Here is a 6,012-nt window from a genome sequence, read left to right as displayed (position 1 = left end):
TTGTGGGTTCAAGTCCCACCAGACTCATATGGGCCAAAACAAATAACCTTGATGTCATCTGCCCATGGCAGATGGGCAGATGACATATTAAGTGCGACATGCCAAGCAGCTAGTGGGACTCCTTATAGCATTATTTTAAACAATGACTTCCTTCTTGCCTCAATTCCTATTGTGAATCTCTGCAGCTCCTCCAGAGTAACTGTGCATCTATTGGCTGCTTCTATGATTCCAGCCCTCCTTGCCAAGTCTTTAAAATCAGGTGGAAAGCCAAGTTTTAGTAAATTTTCAAGTGTGCCATATGCTTTCCAATTTTTGAACTGTCTGCTATGTTCCTCGGTCCTCATGATGCTTTTTGTTCACTAATGCTTACTGAGGCCTTCACAGAAGAAATGTGCTCATTACTGAGATTAAACTACACAGATGTGGGATTTGATTACATTCAAATTTACATAAGGGGTATCAAAGTCAAAGGGGTGAACATGAACACCCCCCCCAAACTTTTTAGACTGTGGTTATAACATGATAAAATGAAAAAAGGACAAATGGGTGTGGAGTGTTGACAAGTCACTGTAGATAAGAAAGTTACAAGAAAAGTTGACCATCTTACTTGTTGGGAGAGTAGTTCCATATGAACACCCACTCTGTTAAAGCAACACTCTAATGTATATATGTGTGCAAGCAATATTTTCTGCCTGCCTTAAATCTATGGTACAAACAGCTTGGTAGTTTTTATTGTTGTTGTTTTCTGAGTGTGGCTAAGTCAATATTAGCCCCCTGTAATAGGCTGCAGCACATGGAGTATGACAGAGGCTGTCAGCGCTGGGAGTTAAGGTTCGCTCCTCGGGAGCCAGTTTCTCACCTCATGAGTGGAGAAAGGCTTCCTGCATGAAGGCTGCATGAAGGCTTCCTGCCTTCATGCAGCTCCAGAATAGGCTTACTCACAAACACTCTCTCTCTCTCTCTCTCTCTCTCTCTCTCTCTCTCTCTCTCTCTCTCACATACACACACTTGGAGTAGAGAGACTATCATTACACCAGCCTATCCATCAGCGTTCTTCAGATAAGTGGGTGTTTTTACAAGAACACCTCACTTTCTCAGTTGTGAAGTGTGCCACCCCACTTGCCCACATTTTCCACCCTTCCCTCCCCATGCCCCACACAATGTCCGCCTGTGTGAGGAGGGCAGCTATAATCTCCATTTTCAGACACTTCCACCCCCCCTTCCTCCACTGCTATCATACAAGTACATGGCTTTTTTTAAGCCTCTCCATCTCTCTTGCATTATCTTTCCATCTCTTATTTCATTCACCCCTTTCTTTGTCTCCTGCTCTGTCATCTTATGCTCCCTTTTATTCTCAACCTCTTTTTCCTCCCTTGCCTGGTAATCGAGTGAGAGATTCAGTGACTCCTTGACTCCCCCTTATTGTCAGATATCAAACAGGGTGGCTTTGTGGATTACCAGGGGAGGCTGATAATGACATGATAGAGGCGTGATATTTCAAACAAAATTGAGTGTCAATTGCCTGCATCGTCTAGGCAACACAAGTGTCTGCATTTCAGCAGCCAGGCAGGAAATAAGGCCAATCTATTTCTTTTGGTACACATCAAACATCTCTATCTTTCTCTCTCTCTCTCCCTCTCTCCATTACGACTACAATGGATTCAGTTTAAAGAGAAGAAAAGTCCCGCCAACAGCAACACTTATCCTTGTGCAGAATGAAATGCGCCGTTTGGATTTGTAACTGTTTGTTTTCCTGAATTTAAAAGTGAATTAGCTAACGGTAGAGAGCTGAACCGGCTGCAGGTAAAGATGCTCCTTATTTATTTATTTATTTATTTATTTATTTATTTATTTATTTTTTACGTTTGAATGCAGAATCTGTTCTTCTGCAGTGCATACACACACACACACACGTGCACATGTTTCCAAAAAGAATCTCCACCGTTTTACTTTCCTCCCAGGGCGCAAGGGGTTTCCATCGCGCACATTTCAAAGACTTCTGAGTTTCCGAATTCACCTATTTGTGACCACGAGAGTCATCAGTTAAATGCAGGCAGCTTGCCTCTGACTTCCCATACTGAATAATTAATCGGCGTTTCGGTTGCACATAACTGCTTTGACATACATACCCCTCAGCACACACATGCACTCGCACACGCATGCGCGCGCTCACATAGAAGGGATGGGACGATCAGAAGCAGAGTTTAGGGCTAAAAAGCCAAGCAGGCTGGTGATATAAATAGCTGCTGTTTGTGGAGGGGACTGCTGGCAGAAGCGGCGATGACACTGTGGAGCAGACCACAGGGACTGTGATGTGCCTGGTGGCCTGAAGCGAGCCCTCTGCCTCTCAGATCAGCTCCACCACAGGCTGTGTGCAGCTTTGACCAGCCCGCTTCACATGTGACAGCCTTAAACAAATACAACAAAGGCTCAGTCAGTTCAGCCTTCACTGCGGTGTATGGCCCTTGAATTTGAGTCTCTGAACTGTCATGTGCGATTCTCCAGTAACAACGTCAAAATACAGAAGGCTTCAAGCTGCAACAAGCGGTGAAGGAAATAAGAAATAGAAATCAGCATTTCACATTGTTTTTGACAACTTTTTTTTTTTTTTTTCTTAAATCTCTTTTTATTCCACCCATGAGCATACTGAGGGGAGCCTTGTAGTCTCTCTTTTGGGAGCGGGAGCTAAAAGCTGAGAACCTCTGAGCGCACAAGAACACAAAAGGCATTCCCAGCACCAAATACATTGAAACATCATCGTTTATGATGGGGGGGAAATAAATATTCATCCAGACTGGGAGGAGATACAGAATTGGGTAATTTGAATCCCTTATTCTGTCACTCTCTACATTTTGTAACCCATGTTCTAGTTTCGGCTAATGCTTGCAGCCACTGCCTGTAACTCACCACAAACATGAACTGGAAACATGCATGTGTTCCAGCCTCAGAGACTGGAGAGATGTGCAGAAATTTAGACCCCCATTTTGTTGACAGTGCCTTGCAATAAGCTTTGCCAAATTTTGTAACATTTTTACAGCAAGTACAACTGAAAGTCTTTTTGGAAATCTCTATACGAGCTTTGTATATTGAGGGACAGAAAATGTTTGCTTACTTCTCCTGGCAGAACTGCTTCAGTAAGATTAAGTAGATAGCCTCTGTGAACATCAAAAATGAAAACTACCCTTCTCAATCAGTCTCAAGCCTCCAACCCGGTTTTCTCCCAATTGAATTCTGATGATCTTCAGATTGACTCTTACCAGTAAAGATACCCCACAGCATGATGCAACAACCACCATTTTGCACTGCATGCATGGTGTATTCAGGGTCGTAGGTCACGTATAACCCAATAAGATGCATTTTTCTTTCAGAAGTAAACCCCCAAAATTTTAACTCTATTTAAGTAACTTCCAAATGCAACTGGTTGCACTGGTGTTTATTTAAGGGTGCCAGTGTAATATTCCCACAACTATTTGTTGTTATTTGTATCCTCCTCAGCTTTTTAATGTTGTTCTAAAAGGCTTAAGCTTTTGCCATTGTTCCCCATTAGCAGACAATAGTCATTCCCAGAATAACTGATACCTCGTCTATAACAGGCCTGAACTGAGATAGAGCAGCTTGAACCGACAAAGGACTATATTGATTTATAGAGTCTTCCATGATAGTCTTATTGGCCTACACTTCAAAGCCACAGAGGGCACTGGAGCCATGAATCACAGCTTTGGAAAACATACTCACACACACACACACACACACACAAACACACAATACACACGCACACACACACACACACACACACACACCAGGTAATAATGATACACCGTAGTGTTGTTAAGGATGTGATTACAACTCTCTTCCATTTTATATCCCAAAACACTCACTTTTACTGAAAGGAGTAGGGGCAAGGTTGCTGGAGGTTCTTTGAATGTGACAGCTCGTAAACAAAGCAAAGATAAAACATGGTGCTGCTCAATCAACTACTAGAGTAAAAAGGGAAGGTGACGTGCTCCAGGAAAGAGGTAAAGAAAAACAGAAGAGTGAAAGAATGAGCATGCCTGGACAGAGAGAAAATACCTCATCAAGGTTCACAGAGTTTAAGAAGCTCACAGCCAGGAGAAGGAGCTCCTGTCCTTTTCTGTTCCAACACACATGAACATACACACAGAACCCCGAGGCCGTCTTGTTATACCTGGTCAACTTTATCCTTCTTAGCGTCTCCAACCCCGCCCTCCTCCCAAACACACACACAGCATCCTGGCATCGCATCGCCGCAGAGGCGCAGCAGCCTGTGGATGACACGCAGATCCTCCGGCTAGCTCTCCCGGCAGATAAAACTAATTATTCCAAATCTACTCTGTCAGGTTGTCTGATCCTCTGGGGCCTCAGTTTAATTCTCTCTCACTCTCCATCGCAGGTCCTCCCTCAGTCGTAAAACACAAAATGACCAGGAGCCCATTCAGACTCACCTCAAGAGTAAAAACGGAGTGACGAGCCATAAAGGGACATTCTGCAGCAGCTAAAATGCATGGCTTTCTTTGTAAAAGCAGACCCTTACTAATAAGTGCCCTGATCATTGCCTAAAATTAGAGATGATGATCTTTTTTCTGATCTCTGAAGGCAACATAAATGAGATCTAACAGATTGCATTCTTCAGTGTAGAAGCTGTTACTGTAGGGGAAGGACTCAAAGCCAGATGTTTTAAGTATCAGTGAAATGTTTAAACATTTGGTCAGAGGTACAAACAAAGTTGGAAGAAAACCTGTTGGATACACTCTTCAGTCATTGTCATTTGATTCCTTTGCCATTTCTTGGCTCTGCAGTTTGATCATTTCATATCCGATCTTATTAGGTTCAAAAAGAAAAATCATTTGGGAATCTCCATCACTCACACAGTGTGACATCACCTCTGCTCCTGATCAAAATAATGACAGGAGATCCACCAGTGATGCTGATGAGGTATAAATTGAGCTTGCTCAGTTTATTTAATAAAGTAACTTAAAAGAGAATTACAGTTAATTTTTTTTAAGTATTTCATCTGCTCATCAGTAATCAGAGTCAGTCTAGAAAAAAAATCTCTGATTTTGATCTCTGGCCAACCGATTGGTGTATCTCTAAAGTTTTAAAAAAAGAAACATTGTTTAAACTACTAGTAGTAAACTACTACTTCACCAAATACACCTAAAAAAGCCCTAATCACACCTTCACATGTAAACAACTATGAAGTACAACAAAAAGTTCCTGATAGTCATATGCTGTTTATTTTTGGGTGTCTGTCATTAAGACTCCTATAAAGTTTAAGAGCTAAATAATAAGAAATTCTAAAGGGTTTTCGAACTGTACATCCTGAAAACCATCCATACAAATGAGCTCCAAAGACAAATGGAAGCTCATAAAAAAGGGATTCGACTGTATAGACTTTGCATTTTATCTTTTTGCAGTTCCCCCCTTTACGAGGCAAGGACCTCTACAGTGGAGAGTATATGGAGGGGAAGGGGTGGACAGCAGAGACACGGTGAGGATGACAGTAAGGATGTTAAGGAGGAAGAATAAGAATGAGGCACAGGTTGAGGGAATGAGATAGAGGAGTGCCAGGGTCACAAATCTTGCTGCTATTCCAGTACGTGACATCTTCGCTCGTTTGCGGCTGCTCATTAACAAACAATACTGCTGTGAAATTGGTTTAATGACAAAGTAATAAAATTGCTATTCTGCTCACAGATGGCCTGAGGCACAGGGAGATTCTAGCAGGCTTACTGTGGCTGCCCGTGCACATTAAGCTGCTTGTTCATGAAAATAGAATCCCAACACTTGACTTCTCACAACCACTAACTTTTTCTTTTTTTTTTACCCGTTTCAAGTTTTTTTTTTTTTTTTGCACGCGTTACAAATGAAATAAATTAACCTACTTTCCTTCCTTGTATTCTCTTTGAATCCTCCCTCTCCCACACTCTCGCCCTCTTGCTCTCTTCGCTCTCTCTAGTGTATTCTCTCAATCTTTCTCCGGTTCTCACCCCT

At 42.2% G+C, this 6,012-nt stretch overlaps 1 protein-coding gene and 1 long non-coding RNA gene across 8 annotated transcripts in view; one reads left to right on the top strand and one right to left on the bottom strand.

Annotated features, from left to right (window-relative positions):
• Positions 1-6,012, bottom strand: part of meis2a (Meis homeobox 2a) — a 98,292-nt gene that overhangs the window by 22,735 nt on the left and 69,545 nt on the right. The gene's annotated exons all lie outside the window — the stretch shown is intronic.
• Positions 7-2,629, top strand: LOC107833463 (uncharacterized). The gene is made up of 2 exons (XR_001659209.1): positions 7-328; positions 574-2,629. It is a non-coding gene; the product is annotated as an uncharacterized LOC107833463 (long non-coding RNA).

The sequence above is a fragment of the Poecilia formosa genome, unplaced genomic scaffold (assembly GCF_000485575.1).
Source record: "Poecilia formosa unplaced genomic scaffold, Poecilia_formosa-5.1.2 Scaffold8, whole genome shotgun sequence".
Classification (NCBI taxonomy): domain Eukaryota; kingdom Metazoa; phylum Chordata; class Actinopteri; order Cyprinodontiformes; family Poeciliidae; genus Poecilia; species Poecilia formosa.
Note: the sequence above shows the minus strand (reverse complement) of the source record. Positions and strands in the feature narration are given on the sequence as shown.